This window comes from Canis lupus, chromosome 20 (assembly GCF_003254725.2).
Source record: "Canis lupus dingo isolate Sandy chromosome 20, ASM325472v2, whole genome shotgun sequence".
NCBI lineage: Eukaryota > Metazoa > Chordata > Mammalia > Carnivora > Canidae > Canis > Canis lupus.
This window is the reverse complement of record NC_064262.1, coordinates 30,928,086-30,955,780: the sequence shown is the minus strand read 5'-3', so window position 1 is coordinate 30,955,780 and position 27,695 is coordinate 30,928,086. Positions and strand designations below refer to the sequence as shown.

Here is a 27,695-nt window from a genome sequence, read left to right as displayed (position 1 = left end):
TCAGTGAGGATTCCAGCAGGAGATTGATGGAGAGAAAAAAGGAAGGTTAAGTCCCCATTCAGAGATCCACAGTTCTTCCCAAGGCAGGTTACTCTCCCCAATTTCCTCACATACTATGGTGCAGGATCATTCCTTCCTTTCATCTCTTTGGGCTTGGGTCTTGCCAGTCTCAGTGTTGCTCCTTCCAGCCTCTTGCATCACCCTGTGATTCCTCCATACACCCATCCACACTTTTCTAAGTAGAAACAGCCCCTTTCTAAAGAATCCTTTTGATGCTCATCCTCATTTGACTGTGCCGACTATTCTGGTTGAGAGTCAAATACAGGCAATGTGTTAGGAGCTTAGGAATAAGGTAATAAACAAAAAAGGTCATCATCTCTTGCCCTCATGGAGAGATAAAGAGGACCACTATGATAACAAAAATGACAAAAAAGAAAGTACCATTTATTGGACACATGCCACAGGCCAACCTACAGAAACTGCACTTCTGAAGCTGGTATATTATTACCTCTGTTTTGCAAATGAAAAAACAAACAAACAAACAAACAAGCAAACAAAATAGAAAGCTCAGAAATATAGAGCCCCAGAAATATTAAGCAACAGAACTTAGATTCAAGCCAGGGCCAACCCAATCCAGAGCACACTCTCTTATATACTGGGTAGTGCCAAATCTACCTTAGCAATATTCCTGTCAGATAGACCTTTCATGTGAGTATAAGAAATTCCCTCTCCCCATTCCAAATCTGGCCACGCACAGAAAGCCCTATGTGGAAATTAGGGAGAACTGAAATCTATCCTCTTATCACTTCCACACACCCATTTGCTTCTGAGTTCCCTCCTGTGTGACCTAACACATGATTCCAGAAAGATACACTCTTCCGTAACTAGGAGCCTTTGTTCAAACCACCAGATCTGTCAGTTTCTTGCACAACTCAAGAAAGATGCAGATCAGCAATGGGGAGGACCTTAGGGAATATCCTGGGACTTCGCAGACCTGCACAGTAAGACCAGGTACTGACTTCTCCTTATGCCATCACCCGCTTGCCTGTTCCGCCCCTTTTATATTTATCAGTGGCCACATTCTCTGACTGGTGGCCAGAGTACTCAGCTCATCTGATGTTTTGAAAACAGACACCCCAATCCAGGCTGGGCTGACAGGCACACAGCTGTACCAACTTTATTAATTAGTACCTAGACCTTTTGAGAATTGATTTCCACTTTGATCCTGGCCTGCACATTTCTATCTCAGATATCTAAACAGCAAATCATGTTGTCTTATAATTAAGTGATAATCTTCATGACAGAGAAGATGACAGGACTATAAATGGCTTATGCCAGTGATTAAAATAACCTCCTCCCCCTTGCCACTTAGCCCTGGAAATGTTCTCCAACTTCACAAAGCCATTCGTAGTTAATAAACTCTCTGTGACATGAGCCTCATTCCTATTCAACAAGATCACATATCCACTGTTACTCTTCAGAAACGATACTCACTTTATTCTTTATGCTTAAATAAGCACATCTTACTGTCTTAGGAGACAACACAAATGCAGCAAAACAATTGACTTTAATATTCAGATTGGTAAATTCTGAAGATAATGCACATACAACATATGTTCTAAGTAACTACAGGGGCAATGTTGATATAACACTGAGCATTTAATACACAGAATAAATATCTATAAGAAGGTAAGTTAGACTTCGGAGAGTACATTGAATATTTGTTGAGCATTTATTCTATTCTGAATACCGTGGTAAGTGCTCAGGATATTACAGTAAAAGGACACAATCTCTATACCTTTAAAGCACAGTAGAGCCAAGTGCACAGAGAGTGAAAAAGAATTATTCTACCAAGCAACTGGTTGCCACAGTAGTTGAGGACTGGTTGGAAGGAGTGATGGATGGATGAACAATGTCTGCCATGAGGGTTGAACATGGGAATGGCACAGTCCATTCAAGGAACACTGCACAAATGAACAAACTGATGCATGAATGTCATCTTTCTGACTGGATTGGGTGCTCTTGTGGAGTAAGCTCCATGGTTCTTCTACCTCCATGTCCCTCAAAACCCCTAATACAATTCTTTGTACTTAATAAATATTCATTTTCTGGACAGATGCCTGGATGGGTTGCTTTAGTTAGTTTCTGACAAAACAATTATGTTGCCATTTTAGATGCTTCATTGATGTTATATCTTTCCTTCTCAGTTATTGTATCCTCTTTATCCTTCCCTTCTTCTGCTTTTTAAATACACCACAAATTACCGCATCTAAATCCTACAAAGAGGATCTCCTCTAAAGGACTTCAACAAACCTTTTTCTATGTATATATGTATGATCCTTTGCTACCCACACATCAAAGGTGTTTTAAAGCCAACTTGAAAACTTTCCCAGACTACATATCCTTGGTCACATTCTCACTGTCTTAATAAAACTGCAACAAATTATTTTTCTTCCAAGTAATTCATTATGTATATAAAGTACTGGGAGATGCCCTAATTCCTCCATAAGTAGTAAATTCATTTTTATGCTGGTATGGACACATACTATTTTCCCAGCTATTCTAAATCCACGCTATCTTTCTTGTTTTTATTTCTTGATGGTTAGGACACTTTGATTATAAAATCTAATTGTTTTTCCCTATGTCTCATTAATCCTTGGTGCCTTTTTTTGCTCATCTCAAACTTTTCAAGGTTTAGTTTGCTATAAAATTTAAATTGAGGACATAATCCTCTCACATTAATATATAAACCATTCCCAAATTTGAAGTCTTAGATATATGTAATGTATTATTATGTCTTTTACCAAATGTACTGAACTTTTAATTTTTATATGGTTCATCTTCTTAATGATGCTTAGATTTCTATTCAAAGACATATCTCTTTTTACCCAATCCACACTTTTTGTATGTCTCTGTTTTTCTGTGTATTTCCAGGATTCTCTGTCTCTCCATACTTTGTTTTCTCTCACACACATATACATTTCAATATCCAAATTCATAGTCCGCATGTGCTTGTGATTTGCCATTCCTCTCCTACCTTTGTTAGAAGCTCTTCTTCCTCATGCAAGGGGATTCTAAGGGAAAAAGTGAAAAAGAAACTTGCAGGAGAATAATCATTCGTGGTTCAAGAGAAAAAGTACCCAAGTCTGACACTGTCCCTAACTAGCTACATGATATCTGCCATGTAATATCTGGCTTTGATTTTCTCATCTGCAAAACTAGAGGGTAAACAAGACTATGTCTAGAGTGCTTTCTAATTCTGAAATTATAATTATGAGTCAACATTTATTGCACTCTGATCTGTGCGAGGCATCAAGCTAAGTGCTGGATGGGATCACCACTGTAATGGTCATAATTCTATAAAGTAGACACTGTGTTAGCCCCACTCTATCACAGAGCAAACTGAGGCTCAGAAAAGCAAAGTAACTTCACATCTGATAAGAGATGTCTGAAGCTGGAATGCAGGAAGCATCACTCTCAAGTTATACATTTGGCCTCTCACTCTCATATCAACTGATCTCCTATATTTTAATAGGATTAAAAATGAGAAAAAAATGAGAACATTTAGGGGTACTTTGGTGGCTCAGTCAGTTAGGTGTCTGACTCTTGGTTTCAGCTCAGGTCACGATCTCAGGATCTTGGGATCCAGCCCTGTGTCACCTTCTGTACTCCAGCAGAGTCTGCTAGAGATTATCTCCCTTTGCCTCTGCCCCTCCCCTCCCCCAGCTCATGATCTCTTAAATAAATAAATAAATAAATAAATAAATAAATAAATAAATAAATATTAAAAAAACAAAAACAAATTCAGGAGTTGGCTGCTATAAACAATGAAACTATATACAGAAATTAATAGTGTATACCTGAAACCAATTATTACACTGTATAACTAAATGAATTTTAAATAAAAACTGAAAAAAATTAATAGCACTCATATCATTGAAAAACTTCCCTCTCCTAAAATGACTTGAAAGGATGTCAAAAAGCTAAAGCAATTTTTTCAAAATATAGTCATTGCATCAATGTATACACTTCATATAAACACTTTTTAACTAATATTGATGTTCCCAAGAATGCCTATAATCTCATGCTTACATGTAATACAAGTTTTTTTTTTTTTTTTTTAAGATCTCATTTATTTATTCATGAGAAACACAGACAGAGAGGCAGAGAGGTAGACAGAGGGAGAAGCAGGCTCCCGTAGGGAACCTGATGCAGGACTGGATCACCAGACCGGGATCACACCCCAAGCCAAAGGCAGATGCTCAACCACTGAGCCACCCAGGTGCCCTATAATACAATTATTATTTGATCATGTTCCATTGTCACCTTGTCAAGAGAACTGTCTACACTTTGTGTCCTTTATGAAAGAAGCTTTCTCCCCAGATAGGGGCACTGCAGCCTTGTCTCCACCATCCCCTCTAGCTGGCACCCACAGTTGTGTCTCCTCTGGTGCATTGAGAAGGCTTCTTTCTTCGGCCTATTTGTCTCCCCCCTGAGTCTAAACCCATGAGCATCACCCTACCACTATCATACTAGTCATCCCTCCCCAGCCCTGCGACAATAGCCTTCAAGCTAGGAACCTCTGCCTCAGTTCATCCTCCATATGGCAGCCTTATTCTCTTCTCAGAGCAAATCAAACAGGCCATACCCTACTTAAAATTCATTAATGACACTCCACTGCACTAGAAATAAAGTCCAAACACCCTTTCACTGTTTCCATCTTATCAGCTCAGATCTCCATATTCATCACGTACCAACTGGTCTTTTTGATGTTCATCAAACAGAATGAGCTTTTTTTCCTAACTCAGAACATTTGCATATGCTGGCCCCTTGACATGGAATATCCCCCTTTCTGCCTATCCTTTATAGCCAGTCCTTCTCATTTGTCAGTGCTGAGGTATCATCCCTCTTCCAGACAGCTTCTCAATGTCCTCCTTACATAAGTTGGCTCCAGCCCCATCATTCCCTGTCTTACAACTGAGAACTATTTTACTTGTGGGTGTATCCAAGAGAAATATCTTCCTTGATTTTAATACAAACCTTGAGAGCAGGTTGACCTTGCTCAAAGATATAGCTCAGCACTTAACTCAGAGCCCAGTATGGGTTGGAAGGTCAATAATCATTTGTTAAATGAATAAATGTATGACCTTAGATCTGTTTACTTTAACAGGAAAAAAAGATAAACCTTTTGAAATGGGGAGAAAATTAAGAGGTTGGCAAAACTTAATAGCTTTAGCAAACATTATTATGGACCTCTGACAGATGTTAAAAGAATGGAGACAGATCTTTAACATATTTGATATATCATCTCTACTTGGAAGGTAGGTTTAAAATTGTTTCTTTTCCATTATTTATGAAATGAGCAAAAATGATCTGTGTGTCTAATACGGGCTAAGAAATTAATAAGTATTGGTGCAACTTGCTGGATGGATAAAGATCTGAGCATTTTCCTCTCGTCTTGCCTTCCTTTCTACTGGCTTATTTTTACACTGATTTTTTTTATGGATCTGCATTCAATAGCGAAGGTAAGTGAAATGAAGCTCTGGAGAATGATCAGCAGTAACAAAGTAGACAGAAAAAAATGTTAAATCAGAATTGCCTTTGCTAGACCCACCATCTAACACATTTTATTATATACGAGTGATATTTAGAAGAACATCACACTTAAATTTGTTCCTGAGTTAGATTACTGGAGATAAATGAGATTGTAAAATTGTAACTAAAGGAGTTAATATTCGAACACCTATACAATAGAGGAATTTAAAATATTGAAGTGACTTTATATATACTGAAATATGAACGACTACTAGGAAACAGGGGATTTCATGGGTACTGATAATACAGGATCTAATAGAAAACCTGGTAGTCTTTATTGTTGGGATGGAACATGTTTTATGTCTCTGAAAACATCTGAAGTTTTAAATGCCAGACTGGAGAGTAAATACACATGAGGGCCGGTGCTGATTTGTGGTGGGGGAGGTGGAAGGATACACCCCAAACTCATGAATGTTAAAATCAACTGTGCTCAGTCCACTTTAAAGATCTCCATGCTTCTATCCTACCCAACTCCACAAACATCTACCCTTCCCTTGTCATTAAAATACTGGGAGAGAAACAATAAGAGGTAAATTTCATTATAATACTTAGGCTGGATCCCTGTCAGGATGCCATCCATGTAGAGGGATGAACCAGAGCATAAGTCAGGGCAAGCGTAGATATGTGTGTGTGAACCTCTTTCTACGTTACAACTTGAGAACAACAGAACAAATGGCTCATGTCCTAAGTCTTTGGTCTATGGGCTAGTGTGATGAAAAATAAAGAAGGAAATGTGGATTATCTGAAGTTGGAAGGCTGTCTTGGTGGCCTGGAGGTAGGGAGCAGGGGACAGAGTCCCTGATATGGCCTACTGTGTAGCAGCAATGACAGCATCAACACCTGGTTCACATATTAGGCTGAGTCCAGCCAGCATTAACCACCACTATAGTTACTGATGTCATGTTTGTTTTTTAATCTTAAGAAGTATTTCAAATGACCTAAATCTAAAAATAGGGTAATTCATGCTCATGACTATTTTAAATAGCAGCAAGAAGGAAAAAAGGGAAAATACACACACAAACACACACACATTTCAATTTCTGTGATTTTCCCCTCCCATGAAAGATAGAAAGTACTGTAGCTTGTCATTCAATCTAAAATCAGATTTTGTGCCAGCTGGAATCCTATATCTATTTATTACTGTGCACAGTTTTTACATTAGCTATGTGTTAAAGACTGATTTTGCCACCATCGAGATACAATATAATTGAAGGTCTTTTCGTGTGGTGCCAGAAAGATTCATTCAAATGGGACCATTTTGGAAGAAATGCTAGTAGAAGACAGGTATAGAGGTGCTTCCTGGTGACTGATCCAGCTGCATTTTTGGAGCAACGAAGTTTAAACATAAGAACCTGCCTTGTGGATTTGGGCCAAGATGGAGATTGTAAAAAATCCATGACATTCACTACATCTGCAAAACAGGTTCACAAATAATTTCACATTTTAAGGTCTGTAACATACTTAGTCCTTAGTTTCAATGATACTTGGAAAGGACCATCTAATAGAAGCAGTGTCTTATTCTCGATTTCAGAGAACTGTTCACATTTGTTCCCTATGAGAGTTCTAAATGTACTAATTCTTGGCTTAGTCTATGAAACAGCTTTTAAAATTGACTCACAAGCCTTTGAAAAAGTAGAGAATCAGAGTTTTGGGGCATGAGGCCATACATCTTTATTAAGCTTTATAGCTTGTAGAATGAGCACAATGGACAACCAATGGCTGAATTCAGGTACACACACATTCATGCATAGATATGTAAGTGACCAAGCCTGACTAGGTTCATGGGTCTTAGGAGGTTTCATTTCTGCAGGGGCAGTTGCCTGATCAACCTCTCTTGCTGATCAATTGAGACGACCAACAGAAAGCAGAGAGACACTCTCCTCCAACCATAGGATATTTATCAAGTAGGCACTCAATCAGCATGAGTAACATGGAGCAAACTGGAAGGGGAAGGAAGGGGAGGGGAGGAGAAACAGGGAGGAAAGAGGGAGGCACAAGGAGACAACAAGGGATAGAAGGAAAAAGGGAGCTAGAGAAGCATAGAAGGATGCGAAACAGAGAAAGAAGGAAGCCGTCAGAAAGACAAAAAAAGACAGGGAAAATGGTGCCATCGGAGTCAAAAGGTAAAATATTTTCAGAAGAGATGGGCAGAGTCCAGAGATGGCACCCACTGATGAAGTCTTTTCCCTGTCAGGAACATGTACAAACAAATGACATCCGTATCTGGGGCTCTGATGTCAACAGGTCACATTCTCAGAATGCCTCGAGAGGCCAGGCAAATAGCAGAAACAGATTATTGGTGAGAAGATGCTTGAGAATTAAGCATGGCATCTATTTTTAAAGGGGAAAACTGCACAGATCCAACAGCTAAGCCCAGATTCTGTCCCTATAGCCTGGAGCTAGCAAATCGATTCAGATATTTGTGAGACCCCGATAATAGTTTTTATCACAATCTTTTATTCGAGTAGCTGCAACCACCAGCCTCTCCAAGATTCTTCCCTCATCATATGGAGAAGAGCACAGAAATTTCAACATTTGTTAAGAGGTGGAGAGGTTTTACATGAAGAAAGCCAGCTCCAATTTCTTTGTCCTAAGAAAGGAAAATCCACCATAACCCACCTGCCAGAGCTTCTCATCTTGGGCACTGGCAGTGGGCTGAGGCCTCCAGAGCAGGGACATAAACAGCCCCAGGGGTTGTGGCAGAGACCACCACCTTGGTCAATGCAACTTGTTTGAGGTAAGATGTCAATCTTCTCACCTGCTGATGTTGGACACTTTAGTTTTTGAATAGAAGGACTTCAGGGTGCAAACAGGGTTTGTTTCCTATAATTTCTTATTATTGATAGAGTGGCTCAAAATCCAAATCCATCCAAATTAGCCATTACTCCCATCCTCATAATGTTCTCATTGTATCCTATCCTTTTTTTTCTATAATGCTTCCCATCATTCATAATTATATATCCATTTATCTTGCTTGCGTCCACTTCCTCTACAAAACTGTCAACTCACGAGGTAAAGGACAGAGTCTAGGTTGTTCTCCACTGAATTTCATGCATCTGACACATATTCAATGTGGGATACATATTTTCCTTGTTGGTCTTTTGCCTGGCAAGCAGCAGGACCTCAGCACACATTATCTCTTGCTGCTAACGGTTTTGTTACATCAGCACACCTCCATCAGGGCAAGGTAGGAAGAAGAGAGGGAGAAAGGGAGAATGACAACTAGAAAGTTTAATGTCAAGGGTATTTCCAGAGTTATGTCTTATATTTCCTAAATGCTAGAGGAATACTAGCATTTATACTAGCAGAGCCAAAGACTCCATATTCTTCAACATGCCATAACCACGCCCCCCGCAAAAAAAAAAATAATTAAAAAGGTATTATGCAAGCATAAATTTAACTTCAGATTCCAGAATCATTTCACTGCTACTGGAGGCCCATGTAACCCTTTCACTCACAGGTCATATAACTTGGTGCTGAGCTCCTTCTCCTTTCTATCCCAAATCTGCCCAGAGTGCTATTTCATTAGGGCTGAGCCACTATCCAATTTCTACCCTTATAGAAGGTTTGGTTTCAGAGGAACCTCACACATCCCAAATGACAATCAAGTGCAGGGATTATGTTTCTGATAACTCACACATGACCTTGAATATCACAGTTACCCACACTGCAACATGTAATTGTGCAGACCAATACACCTTAAGGTAGGGTATAGTTTCTACTGTGCACAAACATGCCCTATGGGCTACTAATAGTCTTGATACTAAGAAAAGGGCAAAATTCTATAGGATATGGCAAATGAAACACAATGACTTGAAAAGATGTATAATATCACCTTTAATTTAACATTTCATCTATTCTAATTAGAAAAAAATATTCATCAGAAATTATTTTTTTAAGTAGAGTATCCTTTTGGCAGTAGCATGAATACCTCTGGGGAGCTGCATTATGCAAACAATTTTCTTTTTTTTTTTTTTTTTTGCAAACAATTTTCTACTTCAAAATACACAGGTAGTGAGAGGCAACAAATTATTACATTTCCACTAAATGCACAGGAACAACAAAGTTAATTAAAAAAAAACAAAAAAAAAAAAACTGGAGCATCCTTCCCAAATGGTAATCTGCCTCCCCAGGGCAGAATGGTTTCCTTTTAAGGAATCTCCACCTGATGGCAGAGCCACCTTGTATCAGTAATTAATGACATTTTAAAAACTGAACTCACTTCTTCTTTCTTTTCATAATGCAAACTGAAGTTGATGAGGGGCAAGAGTCCCCTTGGAACTCAAAATTCATTTTTACAAAAGCTTACATCTGTGATTCCTACTCTGGAAGGGATATAATTAGCTAGCAAGCTGTCGATCACTCGTTTCTCAGCAATCATGTGACGAGGAAAGGAGGGCTGCCTTTATGGTTCAAATGGAGCTCCTCCATCGGGATAATGACACTGGAGACAAAGCCCGGAGGAGGTTGCAGGAGTGACTCATGTACCAAGTAGGAACCTAATTTTTTTCTTTCTCGGGCATGATCTCCTTATAGCCAGCAATACCTAAAACTTCTCCAGGAAATCTGAGGCCTCTGGATCTGTATGTAAAGGAAAGAAGCTGAGCCACACAGTCATATCATTTTAGGCAAGCCAATCATACTGAGTCAACATCTTTATCTGTAAAATGGGGGTAGGAATATCTACCTGATAAGTGTGCTATGAAGATGAAGTGACACAATGTACATAAAGGTTTAACCAATGTCTGTACATGTGAGGCCCTGAATAAATATCAATGGAAATAAAAGTAATGGCTATATGCTTATATCTTGTGGCCCACTGACCTAGTCAAACATGATCTTAACCATTACTGCTTCTATCTCATTATTAACTATTTATGTGGGGGGTTTCCAGATGTGTAGCTTAATACTCAAAACAACTTTGTGAGGCAGCATGATTATCCATTTCAAAGATAAGAAGACAGAAACTCACTTCACATTCTTAGTGACTGAGATCAAAGGGCTTTCACGGTACAAACCACTTCTCTGCTTAATACTTCACACTGGTACAGAGGTTTTTGCTCTATGTTAATTCTACTCTTACAGTGATACAAAGGAAGTCAAGAGTCACAGCTCTTCTTCAGAGCCCTGCACCATGAAAAGTGACTGGTGCACTGTACAAAATGTGAACCATACTAGTGAGAGACTGGAGCCCAGAGAAAGAGAGTTCCACATTAGCTGGCCAGGAGTGAGAAAGGGTAGGCTGTATGGAATCCAAGTAACAACAACAACAAAAACAGCAAAAAATCATCTGCTCTCAGAAGAGGAGGGAAAATATTTTCTTGAGTTTGATGATGTTTGTTATAGAAAAAATGTTCTTGTCTAATGGACAAAATTAGCAAATTCAAATTAGTTGACAACATATTGCCCAAAGGTGCCATTCACTGAGAGATTTTAACATGCTTTTCAATGATCTGAGCCACCTACATGCCTCTGCTTACTACATCCTCACAATAACTTTAAGAGTTAGGTTTAAGTTTTAAGTAGATACTGAGGCACCGAGGCAATGATTACTTACATTAGCCAGAGCTGAGCTGCTCAAAATGAAGATAAAGCAAGGAGAAGGGGTATATCAACATCAATGGAAGGGTTGGAGGTATGGGCTTCAGAACAAGTCCTGAGGAATGCTGCTACTTCTGCCACTAATAGGATGGCAGAAACTTGGGAAGTCACTGACAAACCACTCATGTTGGAAAAATATTGATGGAACTGTGAACAAGAATTAGAAAGCTACTGCCACTAGCACCTCTGACTTTTATGTGAGCCATACTAGCAAAAAACAGACACTCCATGCTTGCTTCTCAATAGTGCTGACATTAGAGGCTGGATGCTGTAATATTGGTGTTGAAAACCAAATGTTCCCTCCAATATTCTAGCCAGCATAAACTGTAGAGAATAGATAAAAAAATGGCCCATCATACAACTCAACAGCAAATAAATAAATAAATAAATAAACGAAAAAAAACCAAAAACCTCAATATAAAAATGAGCACAGGACCTGAATGGATATTTTTCAAAAAAGACATACACATGGCCAACAAGTACATGAAAAGGTATTCAACATCACTCATCATCTAGGAAGTACAGATCAAAAAAACAATGAGCCAACACTTGACATATATTAGAGTGGCTAGTATCAAAAGACAGGAGATAAAATGTTGGCAAAGATAGAGAAAAGGGAACTCTCATGCACTCTTGGTAGGAATGCAAATTGATATAGCCACAATGGAAAACAGTATGGAGGTCCCTCAAGAAATTAAAAATAGAACAACCCTATGAGGGACACCTGGGTGGCTCAGTGGTTGAGCGTCTGCCTTTGGCACAGGGCATGATCCTGGAGTCCCAGTATTGAGTCCCACATCGAGCTCCCTGCATGGAGCCTGCCTCTCCCTCTGCCTATGTCTCTGCCTCTCTTTCTCTGTCTCTGTCTCTGTTTATCTGTCATGAATACATAAACAAAATGTTAAAAAACAAACAAACATATGATCCAGATATCCCATGTAGATATGCATTCAAAGGAAACAAAACCATTATCTTTAAAAGGTATCTCTACTCCCAGATTCACTGAAGCATTATTCACAGTATCCAGTATATGGACAAAAACCTAAGTGTCCATGAATGGGTGAATGGATTAAGAAAATCGATATAAAAATGTGTATCACATTCTATACACACACACACAGACACACACACACACACCTCAATGTTATTTGGCCTTTAAAAAGAAGGAAATTTGTCATTTACATCACCAGAGATAAACCTGGAGGGCAGTTATGTTAAGTGAAATAAGCCAGATAAACAAAGACAAATACTGCATGATACTACTTGTAAGTGGAATATAAAAAAATAATAATAATAAACAAAAAGGTCAAACTCATAAAAACAGAATAAAAAAAATAGTTGCCAGGGGTTGGGGGACTAGGGAGAAATAGGAGTAGACTGGCAAAATGATACAGATTTTTGGTTATAAGATGAATAAGGTCTGATGATCTAGTGTATAACATGATGAATATAATTGATAATACTGTATTATATAAATAAAATTTTCTAAGAGAGTAGAGTTTAAATATCCTCACCAAAAAAGGAAAATAAAACAAAAACAAAAGAGAGGGAGTTAAAAAAAATAAGATATGGCCTCAGAATTATTTCTACTTTCCAAAACTCAAATATATCTAATTGGTTAAAAAAAAAAATCATATCCAAACCTCTAGCTGTAAGGGAGTATGGAAATGTAGATTTTGGCTTTCCTGGTTTTTTGATAGAGGAAAGAGCATAAGAAGGAAGTTGGGAAGGCTCTTCAGTGTCCCATCATCATATCTACATGAGCAAGTAGGCCATCCAAGAGTCAGCTATGAATTGAAGGGTAGAGGAACCAAAAAAACAGGTGAGACCAAATGCAAGGAGACATGATAGACAAGGGGTTAATTGGAGAATTAAAAATAATTTAGTATAATGAAAGCAAAGGGAACATGGCAGGTGATAAAGGTGGAGAGGCATAAAAAGGGCACAGTGAAGTGTCTATCACCTCAGCTTAAAAGTGTTCTCAGCTTAAAGTAGATCTCTCTCTAGAGCTTCCAAAAAAGCCTCGAACAATTCTCAACTACTTCATTTATCACACAGAATTGTAACCATTAATTCTCTCATATGTTATACAAGAACACTGCCCTTAAGGATGAGGGTGGGAGGTCAAGGGCAGAGAGAGGCTTTATTATTTTTGTACCTTCAGGACAAAGCACTGTCTCTGTCACAAAACAAAAGCTCAGTACATATTTGTTGTATGGGATTATATCCTAACTGAACTTCTTTCAAGAATGAACATCCTAATAATTAAAATACAACAAATCATTCACTCATAAAGGGGGGAAAAGGGGTTTTCCTACTTCAAATACAACTGGTTGATATCAGATTATAGATAATACAATTAAGAATATACCCCTATAGATTTTTTATGCATTTATACATAGATAGGACAGTTGTTTTTAACAAGCGATCAATCCTGCATTTTGATAATAGCTCCTCAATGTTCCTGTAGAGAAGCACAGCACCTCCCATCACAGGAGGGGAGTCACATGAGGTATTTGATCTCAGCTCTGGGGTTTCAGGTGGGCACATGATCTGGATGGACCACTGAGAGTTGTCTGTGGGACTCTTTGCTCTGAGCTACTAGGAAAAAGTTCTTTTTCTACTGAGGTTGCTGCTACTGATGACAGCCTCCTGTTACCAATGGCTACCACAAGGAACTACGTAACCAAAATAGAAGTAGAGGCCAAAGATGGAGAGATATAGATTCTTAATAACATCATTTTGGGCACAGGGATCGAGGGTACCAATCTGAGTACTAGCCTATGTAAATATATAAATACATCTATATCTATGTATGTATGTATGTGTGGTTTTTAATTAAGAGGTCATTTATGGTTTCTGGCTTGTGCCACCAAAAGAAACTCACATTTTTCTAATTGCCATAGATTTTTTTTTTTTTGGCTTTACTATTGATTAAAGAAATGGCAATAACTAAAAGCAATGGAAGAACAGGACTCAGTTTGAGAGACATCAGTCTGTGAGTGATCCGCAATGTAACCATTTTAAGGGCAGAGAACTGAGGGGACACAGCCATTATTTGACCTTACTTAATAAAACCAAAGAAAGAAGAATAAGCCCTTTACTTGCCTGTATGCACAGATAATTGATTAAGAGTAAATGATCATTACTAAAATGGCTTCAGAGCCCTTCAGGGTTGTGGGAATTACAAACGTTCTGAAGGAAATGAGATTACTTCAAGTTTCCCTCAAAGATATTAGTTGTATAGTAATCAATGATATTGAAATAGCATAATTCCCATTAAAAAAATCATTGAAGACTTTCCAAATAATTAAGCCAAGTGAGATACTGAAAGATCACTGCAAGGAGGCCTTATGACTAAAAATATATAAATACCAGAGGCTCATCCAGTAAAATACAGGAAGAGCTGCTCTCATCTAGAATGGCCTTTACTTGTCATTCAAACTCATATAAAATGCCTAAAATCTGTCAGCATAGTAGTTTCTAAGTGATATGTCAACAAATATATTCACTGAGAATACTTATTCTGCCTAGAGCCAATGTTTTTATAAAAACACCCTAAAGAGTCAACTGTTAAATCAATAAAACGAATGTTTTGAGCAGGTGTTTGGAATTGTGCTGATTTATCCATATTTCCCAGTTTAATTTCCACATTTACCATCAAACTTCTGCAAGAAAACATAAAATGTACCTGGAAGTATTATGCTCCTCATAAATACGAGGACAGTTGTACTAAACATATCTGTACCAGTAAGGAGGATTCATAGATCACTTTCATTTGCTTAAATTCTTAGTTTTCTTTTTAACCTGCAGTGATTGGAATGCCAAGTGTCACACAGCTCAAATGGTATTTTCAAGCCATTAGCAGGTGACATTTTAATTAGGTATATTTATGAGAGATGCAAGAAAAAATAGAAGATGAGTAAGGAATGAAAACTGAATTAGACTTATGAAAATAGAAAAGAATTACTATCCACTGCTTTTAGACTTTGCTTTTAGCATACAGAACAGTATAACTTACTGGTCAAGAATTTAAGATCTAAAGCCAGCCTTTACCAGCTCAAATCATGACAGTGGCATTTACCACCTGCAAGACACTAAACAGGGTTCCATAGAATGCATCTACTTCCATAGGGATAACACCAGTACCTATCACATAAAGTTGTTGTGGAAACAGAATTCGGTATTGTTCAAACACCATTTTACATACTGCACAACAGAAAAGAAATGTTCAATAAATGCTAGCTCTTACTATATTATTTGTAACCCTGCCTACTGGATAAAGGGCAAATCATGGTAGGAAATCATTGTTTCAAATTCAATTTATATATATTTCTTCTTGCATCAACAATGATACATTTACAAAACACATATATAAGAAACAAAATAGTCCAACTTACAAATAGAGGTTAAACAAACAATTAAAACAAAAGTAGACAAGAATATAAGCAGGAATGATATGAAGAGTAAAAAAAATTATAGACATATGGCTGCCATAATCAACTACAAATTCTTGTTAGGTGCCTTTCTTGGTAATCAACACAAGAAGGTTTGTATGCATCACAATTTTCAACACCCATAAGATTAGAATACACTAAATGCCCAAGAAGAATACAATGATTTGTGAGAGACAGCAAACATACAGAACTAATGCCAACAAATGAAGAGTATCACTGGGGAAGCACAGAATAACCATGGTAATGGCATTGTTGGAATCAATTCTTTACCCGTTCCTGCACTCATACCCGTGCCATGGTCCCAGGGTCCATGAGTGTTCCCCTGACCCTTGACTTTGAACTTGGTCCTATGATTTTCTTTGGCCTTCATACATGGGAAAGCATGATAATGTGTCCTAAGTTCCAGTTCTTGATTTTAAATGGTCTCAGGGATTTCTGCTTGCTCTACTGCATTTGCCTCAGCATGAAAAGTAAATGATATAGCTAGTATTGTCGCTAGTCTAAAAAGATGCAAGACTAGAAAACAGGATCGGACCCTGCAGTGGGGAGAAGAGCCACTGTGCTGAGCCCAGCCTAGCTCAGCCAACCCCAGATGACTCACAAGGACATGATTAATAATAAATAATAGTTGTAAACTTCTGAATTTTGAGAAGATCTGCTTTGCAGCAATGACAAACTAATACAAGAACAACCAAATGATAGTTTGTTAAGCAGTATATGCATTGGCAACTAAAATGCAAAAATATCTATTCTGTATGTATTACCATGACCCCTAGAAAAAAGCAGCATACACTCACAGCTTCGATTTATAAACTTAACTAACCTTACTAGCATAATTTCTGAAACCCATAATAATTAAAATGAATAAAATCAAATGTCTGTTGTTGCTTGCTCTACTAAATGAAACTGTCCTGAGAGTCACCAAAACTGAATAATAGGTTGGAGGTAATTGTTCATTAATTGAAGGATAAGATGTGAAGGGGAGGTTGGTTATAATTTAAAGAGATAGATCAACAAGTTCCAGAATAACACCAGGCATGACAAGTGACCCATATGACTGGCACTAAGTAGAGATACCACATATATGAAGACGCATTGGTTATAGAAATCATTATCTTCAAATGTGTGCCCTACACAAAAGTCATAAGGGCAAAGGCTCCAAGTGGTTGTGTTAATCCAAGATTAGGTTGCTTCTCACATCTCACATTAGGTTCTATCCAGTGTGCACAGAACAGAGAAGAGTAGAGATTTATTTATCTAAGCATGGTTAATGATTCTCACTCATGAGTAAGGCTATATTAACAATAGTAATAGTTAACACCTACTTATTAGCATGGATGTGCAGGGCACTGTGCTAAGCACTAACCAGGAATTCTTTTATTCACCTCATGTAACATTCATGATACATACAAGATAAGCCAAGAAGGCAGGTACTTTTATTTCCTTCTCCAACCCACTATGCCCTTTGATCTCACAGTTTTCATGCACAAGTACTCTGAAGCTTGAAGAGATAAATGACTTATCTATGGTTACACACACATTCCTTGTTTAAGAGTATATAGTGGGCAAAATTAGGAGAGATAAACTGGATTACTATTTGTTTTAGTAAGTCTTGAACATCTTCTGAGTTGATTGACATTTTAATTTATTCCTTAACTATAAAGCTTCCCTAGTTTCAACTGGTCTGTGAAAATATTTTGCCAAATAGAAAGTACTTTGTAAATGGAAAAAAGTGTGACACATTGTGAATATCTCCCAAATGGCTTAAAGAGAAAACATAATTTCCAATAACATAATTTTAGAATATCCAATTGGTCTAGATTTATTCAAAGAACTCTGGCCTAATACCCCAACATTACCCTTTAACTACCTCTGACCAATTTGAAATCCTCTTTCTGTCTTCTATCAGATGGACAGCCTACTATATATTTCTCCTATAAATTATTTTACACTGAAAATAATAGACAGACCTCAGTGTTATAGCAAATTGCACCGTGGAACACACAAGGGTTTTAGTCTAGTTTCTCTTGAATTTTGTCTCTCTCTTGCCATGTCAAACAGATGACATTTTTTACACTCATAATATATACAAATTATGTACAAGTTTCACCGCTTGGGTGTGCCTATTATCCAATGATTCAAACAATGGCATGTGAGGCATATGAAAATAACCAGCCATAAACTTTTTTAGAGATTAAATTCAAACCCAACCAACATTGGATATAAGCATTTCTAATGTATTTTTCTTCAAATTTAGCTCATATGACTAAGAACAGATCTGTGGGACTGTTTAAGGGCACTAAATACCACAAAATCATGCAGTTGTATGAAATGGGCATTCTGGTCCACAATATTCATTAATTATCAGAAGCAAAAGCAAACAATTCACATATGCAAGGTGATAAAAGAGATGGGCCTCCCTGACATAACAGCTTGATTGAACCAATCATCACTGACATAATGAGTTACTTATCTCTTTCAGAATAAAAATAATCCTCACTATTATCTCAAAATCCCAGGTTGCCCAGTTTTTTTCCTCCAAAGTTATGAATCCTACATTACAACCATTGATTCACAAAGTAGATTTTGTTGTTTCTTCCCTTGGCCACATAAAGAATCCCCAAGAACAGTGGATAATCTGTGAGGTTATGATAAGTGATCAAAAAGTTCTAGAAATTTCACATTACTCCCTTCAGATATTTTGTAATATCCAACAGGAACATGCAGCTTTTTCACGTCAGGCTACCTGCATGGAGCCTGCTTCTCCCTCTGCCTCTGCCTCTGTCTCTCTTTCTGTGTCTCTCATAAATAAATAAAATCTTTAAAAAAATAAAAAATAAAATCAGAAGCTCTATTGGTTCCTACATTTTACCTACCATATGGTATAAAAAAAACTATGTTCATCATAATGTCAAAATAATTAATTCAGTCAAGCCATAACTTGGCTAGCTACATATTACAAGTGATAGCAAACTAACTTAAGTAAAATAAAGGTGGAGGAAGGGGGCGGGTAGGGAGTTAATAGCTCACATGACAAGAGGTCATAATGATTTTATTATCTCGAATAGTTCCAGCCAGTGGTGGTTGGGAAATGTTTAACAATATATTTATTTATTTATTTTTTAATGGAGGGGACCTGATTTCTGGCAATTGCCAATTGCATGCTACCCACATGTCATGAGCCAGCTCACAAATTCCTAAAAAGTTAACAAAAGGCTCCGGTGCACTGATATGCATTAGCTCCAGCAGCATACCACTAGATCCAGTACTCAAATCATATCATAATCACCTTCCATTTCCCTCTCTGCTTTCCGCTTCACTCCATCTGATTTCATTCTCAGACAGGTTCATTTTATATGGTAGCAAACACAATAGTAGGGGAATTGCTCAGAAGGGCTAGAAATAGCTTGGCTTCCTATCTGCCCTGTTAGAACCAAACACTATGGCAAAGGAATAAAATATTTTGATCACCCAGTTTTGGAGCTAAAGAGAATGGGGGCAGCTACCTTCAAATCATTTGGATGAAGCAGGATTCATCCCTAGGGGGAAAGATCTGTTCTCCTAAGAAATTCTGTGCAGAGAAATATCACAAAGACCATCTGAGTTTTAATAGCTCTAAGATTAAATCTATGGTAAAAGTTTATATAGCTAGAACTCCCTACCACATGTCCACTTCCAGTGAAAATTCAGGGCAAAAGCTTAAGATACAAAATAAGAAAATGTATCTTGAAGAAAAATATGCTCTTTCAACATAAAGAAGCTATTTTCAGTCATGGATAGATTCAAAATGTGAAGATATATAATTGCTGCATAAATTTATTAATGGAAGTGCTAATGCCATAAATCGTACATCTCTATTTGACACACAATCTTTTATTTTCCTTTCAATGAGGAAGAACAAATAAAGGAGTGGAACTGGTAATATTGCTTGCAACTAAATTAGATTTTCCACCAGAAAAAGCTGTTTAGAAAAAGCTATTTGAAAAAGCAAAATAGTACTCACAAAAGGGTATTAATGAGCCCAACCAGGAGGAAAAAGCCTCCAACAATACAAATAAATGTTTGCAAAACCTCTTTCAGGACTTAAAGCCAAAGGGATGCTTTGAACTTTTCTATCTTTGCAGAAACTATTTCACTTGCCAGCTGAGTGTGAGAGCCAGTTGAAATATTAGAATAAGAACCCTTAACTTACATTACATGTCTTACTGAGGATTCAAGGGGCAAGACCTCAGCAGATATGGGTTTAGAAGAAAACCAATATATCCTGCCCTCAAACTGTGAGGCATTATAGGAACAAGATATAGACTACACTGTGTGTTTGGCTCCCACCTTGGCCGCCACGAACATCCTAATATAGAGTTACAAGTCAATTCCAAGACAAGGAAGGATCAAGTTAACCCTAAGCCTTTATCCTGGATAGCTTTTTCACTGCTTGTCCACAGAGTTGTATGTGTGTTTTTTTTAAAGTATTATTCTTATCTTATTTATTAACAAAAGAACAAGAAACTGGCAGGAAAACAGCAAAGAAAAATTGACCTTTTCCCCCAAGAACAGAAGTGAGTTAAGGACACCTTGCTATGGTTTCTCTGTAGCACTAAATCAAGTCCGTTACTGGAATGTGCCTACTATAGCTTAACGTGCTCCGTGAGGGACATAGCAGTTGGTAATGATATTTAGAATTCCCTTTATCAGTTAAATAAATTCAGGCCCACTTATGCATTTTTTCAGGACTACACCATGTTGCCCAAGTGCTTAGCCGGCTCACTAGAGGACGGTGGAAAACCAGGGGAACTCCTCAATAACTCAATTGTCACTAACTGTTTTCACTGAAGAAGGCATTCCTTGTAGTGATTTCACACTAAAAAATATCCCTTCCATGTGGTGTACCAGGTTAAAGAAAGAAGCAAAAGGGGCAAATGTTGCCTGCTGTGAGCACAAGGAAGGTCTTAAAACATAAACATGGTGAGATGGTCATGTTGACGAGAAAGTAATTTTTTTTTTACCTTTAATTCCAATGGCACACCAGAAGGAATGCTAAAAGCTGGTTCCCTCATCAATATGCCATATTAGCATCTGTATTAATAACCTCAATATTTCATACTATGCAGCCATATGGAAAAATAAATGGCATACATGGTAAGTAGTATTTTAAATAGGATAATATTTCAACAGGTCAGGGGTAGAGCAATTGATTGAAAGTGGGGGAAAAATAAATATTTTCCAGCATTATCTAGTGAAGAATAAATATTGTATGTGAAACAGTTGGAAAGGATCTGCAGTGTATTTAATATTTATCCTCTTAAATTACACTTGACCTTTCTGTTAGAATTTCACCTTTGTACAATTCACTAATATCACATAGAGTCTCAGTAGCCTCTTACTTGAAACCACAAACATTAGATAGAAAAATGTGTTGAGGGAGATTTACCAAACTGCTTACATGGGGAAGGTAATCAGAGATGTCATCTGAATTGTTTGACAAGTCACACCACATGGATACTAATGACCACATATCCATTAGGGGCCCCAGTAAGATAACTGAGATTGAGGATATGTTTTGCAGAATTAGGACTTCACAATTTTTTAGAGTCTGAGTTAAAGCCCTTGTACAGAAGAGAAAGATGTGTTAAGTGTACTGTATTTTTATTTATTCTTGGGCATGGACTGTTTAATAAATTGGAATCTATTTCTTAATAATAAATGTACCCTTAACAAAGAGAGTGTAAAGATGATCCTTATCTTCATTCTGCTGCCTCTTCCTCCTCCCCCTTCCCCCACATTCAAGAGCTGCTGTTCTTTGACCTTGGTCGTGTAACAACAATCCTTAGAGCAAGCACTCTTTTACCACCAAAAAGAGGTTCCCTCCACTCTGGTAACATTTTTGTTGTCGTTGTTGACATGCTGCGTAAAATGATTTCCTTTGGATACTAAACCCAGTCTCAGAGACTCAGAACCGATTCCTTCACACAATTCACCTAATCAGATCTTAAAGGTGTTAAACCACTGCTGTGAGAGTTTGAATATGTTTATGTTGTTTCTTTGTTTCCTTCAACATTTCTCTCTTCCATATTCTGGCATTTATACGTTAGGGCTTAGAAAGGACGGCTATGAAAACAGGTATCATTGACCTAACTTCTCAGAGGTAGTTCTGCATGTGGATCTTAATACACCACCAGAGATAGAGCAGCACTGGATTCACTCTTCACCATGCCTTTTCAGGGTCTGTCCCTTATAAGGACAAAGCACATGAAAAGAATAACACTTAGTATTTTAATCACATTATCTGCCACTCTAGGCAGGAGCTCCATGATATCTAGAAGAAGCTCACAGAGGACAGGTAGCCTGAGGATGCTATGGTGCTATCACAGGGCAATGAACACTAGTTTGTTCTCTAGAACCCTCTTCTCCTTCCTCCAGCAATAATATTGGCATCATCATTCCTGCTTTAACTTCATAAAGCAAGGCTTCATCCTCAGGGTTGAAGAGTGTGTCTGAGGCCAAGCCAAAAGACAGATCACACTCCCCTGGCCACTGAGATTTGGTGAGTGGTAGACACATGACCTAACCCATTTCAATCAGAGCAAGTCCAAGAAAGTCTACATAAGCTCTCATAAAAGAGGTGTATTCTTCTCTGTTGGAGCTTCTGTAGCCATAATGCCACCACTGGTTAGATCAGATAAAATTTGGGGGCTTTTGTCCACTTAATGGGACTTGAGGAATACATACTGGGATCTCTCTTTGGGGATAAATGTATTGGAGTCAATCTCTGTTGTCCCTACTCTAGCCAGAATGGCAATGTTTTAAACCCTTAGCATAAAGTGCAGAAATCTACACCTCAGAATTTTATCTGGCTTTGATTATTCTCTAATACAAATGTAATGTTTGGTATATATATTTTTAAAAATCAGCATGAACTGATATTTATTACACAATGGAGTTAAGATTTTCAACAAAACATAAAAGGCTTACTATGGCAGTATCATGTTCCATCAGGCACAACGTTGGATGGATTTATTCTGGCATCTTTTCACTGTTTTAGTGGGGAAATCATATATTCAAAGAACTCAGATGCAAGAGACTAGACCTTAGAGTTATCACAGCTTTGTATTTCTGTTCATGCCTTATACATTTAGTCAGATTTAAGAACAATATGGTCCTATGTAACCAAAGATTAGACTCTGAAAACAACACATAGATCAATATCATCATGTGGTATGGCTTCATCACATTCATTATATTCCTGAGTTATATAATATGATAGATTATCTTCAAAATATACCAGGACTCTGATCACCACTCATCATCTCCACCATCACATCCAAGCCACCATCATTTCTTTTCTGAGTTATTCCCAAAGCCCCCTAGGCACACTTTCTCCTTCCAAACTTTTCTCATATATAATCTGTTCTCTGCAGAACACCAGAAAATTCTTTCTAAAAACTAAAAATCAGATCACACCAGAACTTAAGACTCCCCACTGTCTTCCCATTGTAAACTCTTTATCTATAAGGTCCTCTTCACTCAATTTGGCCATGCCTAGTCATCCAACCTCAATGCCTACCACTCAAACAAACATCAGCTCTGCCGCTGCCCTTGCTCGTCCCTCAACATCCCACATGCCATCACTCCCCTAGGCCTCTATTCCTGTATACTTCTGCCTGTGACACCTGTCCCCTTAATTTTCCCAAGCCCTTGCACCCAACCCCCATCCCTTGCTTCATTCCAGTCACAGCACAAGTGTCCTATCTTCAAAAAGTCTTCCCTGGATACCTTATTAAAAATAGCATCCCCTTCCAACACGTACTACCCTCTTGTTTTATTTTCTGCAAATCCTCTGCAACTATATTATCTCGGTGACTTGTTAATTATCTGTCTACTCCATTGAAATGTAACCTCCATGGTCACAAGGATGTCTGCCTGTCTTCCTGCTGAATCATAGCATGAGGAAAATTAGCCTGCCATCTATAAGTTACTTGATAAGTATTTAGTGAATGAAATCAATCAATCCTTCTATAATATGATCCAAAGATAAATCAATGTTCAGATACTAAAAAATATAATGACATAGTTAAAAGGCAACTATTCTTGGTTCTGCTTGGTAAACATCCAGTCAGCAGTGAAAGGCAAGCATATTTGCATATTTAATATTTTGTGAACAAGGTGATTTTATTTTGAAGCTGTTTAATAGGGGAAAAAAAGCACCTCTTGATTGGATGCGTACATACACTCATGCACACATATACACACATGCAAACTACAGTGGTTTCTGATGTCTTAAATAATTTGAGCACGTTTTTACCTGAAAACATTCCTTGGTATTAGCAATGCCATGCCTCACCCAGAGAAAAGAAACATACTGATATTTCTCTAGGAAGGAGAGCAAGTCACAGCAGCTTCCAACATGTCAAAAGATCAGGGTGTGTATATGTAAGATGTGTGTGGATTTTTATGCCCACACACAGTTTTCACACAATATACAAATAGAGAATAAACCAACATGTTCTCAACCAAGAAGAACCAACAGGTTTCCAAAAAATGTTCTGAACCTAAGTGTAACAAAAGAGAAGACTGGAAAAGCTACAAAAGACTTGCCTCTTAAAAATCTGTTATGATTTCCCAACAAAATGGCCTTTTGCTTTGCCTATAATTTCTACTGTATGGCTTTCCCATGTCCCATCAGCAGCGTGTAAGAATGCTAATTAATTTTCACCCTCTCCTAAATGAGGCAATATAACTTTAAAAAATCACTTCCAAATAGGTAGTTGAAAACACTGTATCTCATCACTTTAATTTGGATAGTCTCTGAGCTGCTTAAAGTGGTATTCACTCATGCTCACCTTTCTCACAAAAAGGAGGAAGATGGGTATTTTAAAGCTCCACAGGAAGCCAGGTGAAATCTGGGATATGTAGCATAATGAAGAAATAAAAGCCACTACTTCTAGTTAACTAGGAGTCAGCCCAGGTGGCCTCTGTGAAGTTCTTTCTTACTCCTTCTGTTGTCTGTTTGTTTTTTTCCTCCTCAGCCGTCCAGTGAATAATAGCAATATTTTGCATTTACTTTACAATTTACCTCGTATACTTGTTTTCTTCCTCAATTATCCTTTTTTTCAAAGATTTTATTTCATTTATTTATTCATGAGAGATACAGAGAGAGAGAGAGGCAGAGACAGAGGCAGAGGGAGAAGCAGACTCCATGCAGGAAGCCCGACGTGGGACTCAATCCCGGGATCAGGATCACACCCTGAGCCAAAGGCAGAAGCTCAACCGCTGAGCCACCCAGGCGTCCCATCTTTCTCAACTATCTTTATAAAAATTCTATAAGCCGTACAAGGTAAATGTCTCTATTTTCCAGATAGGATTCAAAAAACAAACTTTCCCTTGATCTCTTAGTTATTAAGTAGTAAAGTCCAGACCAGTAACTGTGTTTCCTGATGGTCTGTTGAAAGCTCTTTCCACCACACTGTATTCCCTCAAGATCCACCAAGTGGAAAGATACAATTCAACAAAGAAGAAGGAGAAGGAGGAGGGGGGAGGAAATAAAAGAGGGAGGTTGAGGAGAAAAATAAGGCCCATTTCTGCCAGTGCTTATTCTCTACTCCCTCCCTCATGGCCTCTAAACTCCAACTATAATTACCTTGTTGTACCCTCAATGCCACACCCAGGTGAGCCTGTTTGGTTTCTATGAGGTGTTTTTTTTTTTTTTTAATATTTTATTTATTTATTCATGAGAGATGGGGGGGAGAGAGAGAGAGAGAGAGAGAGAGAGAGGCAGAGGGAGAAGCAGGCTCCATGTAAGGAGCCTGACTTGGAACTCGATCCTGGGTCTCCAGGATCATGCCCTGGGCTGAAGGCAGCACCAAACCACTAAGCCACCCAGGCTGCCCGGTTTCTATGAGCTTTAACAAAAGTGTCAATTATATTATATTGAAATTCTATTTCAAGGTTTATCATGAATGCTGGTTTCTACAAAAATTCTTAATTAATAAGTGTTAGAAAATACAGCTTTCAATCAATCACCATAGGACATAATACCAAGGGACTCTTATTATTCCTCTTTTTTTTTTTTTTTTTTTCTTTCCAGGTTCAGGGATACTAATCCAGACTGAATTAAGTTCAACAGTATCCTGAGGTCAAGTTTCTGGAATAGAAACACCAAGGGCACAGAATACTTTAGGAGTACATTTGAAATCTGCATCTTTATTTTGTTCCAAACCCAGGGATGAACCTTTGCACAGAAAGATTACTAGAGCTTTCAATGGGAAATCACTCTCCCTAGGTTCCTCCAGCCCAAGCCAAGATCCACTCATCTCTTCGACAACTATATACATTGTGCCAGGTGCTGGAGATTGCATGAATGAAACACACTGTTCTTGTTCTCTAGAGATGTATACTAGTGAGATAGATGGACAAAAATAAGCATAGTTATGATTGACCATAAGTATTGTAAAGGGAATAAACAGGGGCACTAAAGGGGCCTGACAAAGGCACCATCTTTGGTTAGGGTGGCTAGGCAAGGGCTCCCTGGAGAGTGAGTCTATGACAGAACAGTCATCAATGAACATTCCTTCCCTGACTTATTCTTGCCTCATTCCACATTCTTTTCCAAGTAGGTGGCTGATGAACAGGTCAAAACCTAAATATACTGTGGCAGGAATGGACTGGACATACCAAAAAGGTTGCTTTAGAAATCAGTCATGAAAGGGCACCTAGGTGGCTCATTGCTTGGGTATCTAACTCCTGGTTTCAGCTCAGGGAGTGATCGCAAGGTTATGGGGTCCAGCCCTGCATTGGGCTTCATGCTCAGGGGGAGTCAGCTTCCCCTCTCTCTCTGCCTCTGTCCCTTCCCCTGCTTGCACACACACTCTCTCTCTAAATACATAAATCTTAAAAAAAAAAAAAAAGAAAAGAAAAAGAAAAAGAAAAAGAAAAAGAAAAAGAAAAAGAAAAAGAAAAATTAGTCATGAAAATAAAATCAACATATAAGAGCCAGAAACGCCAACCGGTGCAAAAATGGCTTCTTTATATCCCATCAAGGAATCATTTCTCTAAGATGACAAGAGGTATATTGCCAATAAGTCCACAATTCTGTTTCCAATTAATGCAAACTTATAATATTCCAAACTGTTATTAGATTTCAATTAATAACCTGTGATGCCTCATTAATGCAAATATGCTCCTAGTGGTGTGAAACCTTCATTAGTGAAATGGGTCCAATGACATGACTGTTTCATATGATAATGGAACTATGATTAAAAGGCACAATTAATCATTTTCTGCTTCTAAATGATCTCTATGACAGTTTACTTATGCCTATATGAAACATGTGCTTCCTGCTAAAAGCCAATTTATATTTAAACTATTCAATGACATAAAGAAAAGCAGAAATATCACACTAAAGTGTCTCTTATAGTGGCAGAGAACCCAGAAGCACACTGGGCTCTTCAAGAATAAGAAGGGCCACAGAGCCAGTACCATTCTCCATTCCATATAGTACGTCCTTTTCAGATATGAAGCAGAAGGCTGTGAATATCAGCTATGAAGTTGGGTGACAGTGCTGTTAGGTTGTCCTCCATGTATTCTCCCATTACTTAAACCCTGAACTTCTCCCCCTTGCAAGTTCATGAGCCAAACATGACAAAAACAGGATACCTTCAGGGATGGTAGAAGGTCTATGCCCCATTTCCCCACCAGTGAAGCTTAGACATGAAACCAAACCACCTGGAACACTGTTACTGCTTCCTCCCCAGCATCCTTTCCCAATTCTGCCCATTACACTGGTTTCCCTTTTCAGAACCATCCCTCCCTCACACTTGCATAGTATTGGTCAGGTGGTCCAATATAAACTCTTCCTCAAGCACAGGGGAGGGTCATGAGCCAGGATGGGCCATTGAAATACTCCAGTACTCAGCAAAGTAATGGATCCAGTGGCTCTTGAACCCAGCAGAGCCTCTTGGGTCCTTCCTTGATTCCTTTGCCATTGCTAAAGGCTCCATGCTTTGGATGTAGCTTGTTATTTGTGATTTTTATAGAACCTCAGAACCA

General features: G+C 38.1%; 1 protein-coding gene and 1 long non-coding RNA gene across 22 annotated transcripts in view; one reads left to right on the top strand and one right to left on the bottom strand.

Moving 5' to 3' along the window:
- The window catches only part of FHIT (fragile histidine triad diadenosine triphosphatase), a 1,380,560-nt gene that overhangs the window by 378,577 nt on the left and 974,288 nt on the right, over positions 1 to 27,695 (bottom strand). The window lies entirely within an intron of this gene.
- On the top strand, positions 910 to 26,514 carry LOC112665996 (uncharacterized). Its single transcript, XR_007404145.1, has 3 exons — positions 910 to 1,011; positions 5,171 to 5,321; positions 25,735 to 26,514. It is a non-coding gene; the product is annotated as an uncharacterized LOC112665996 (long non-coding RNA).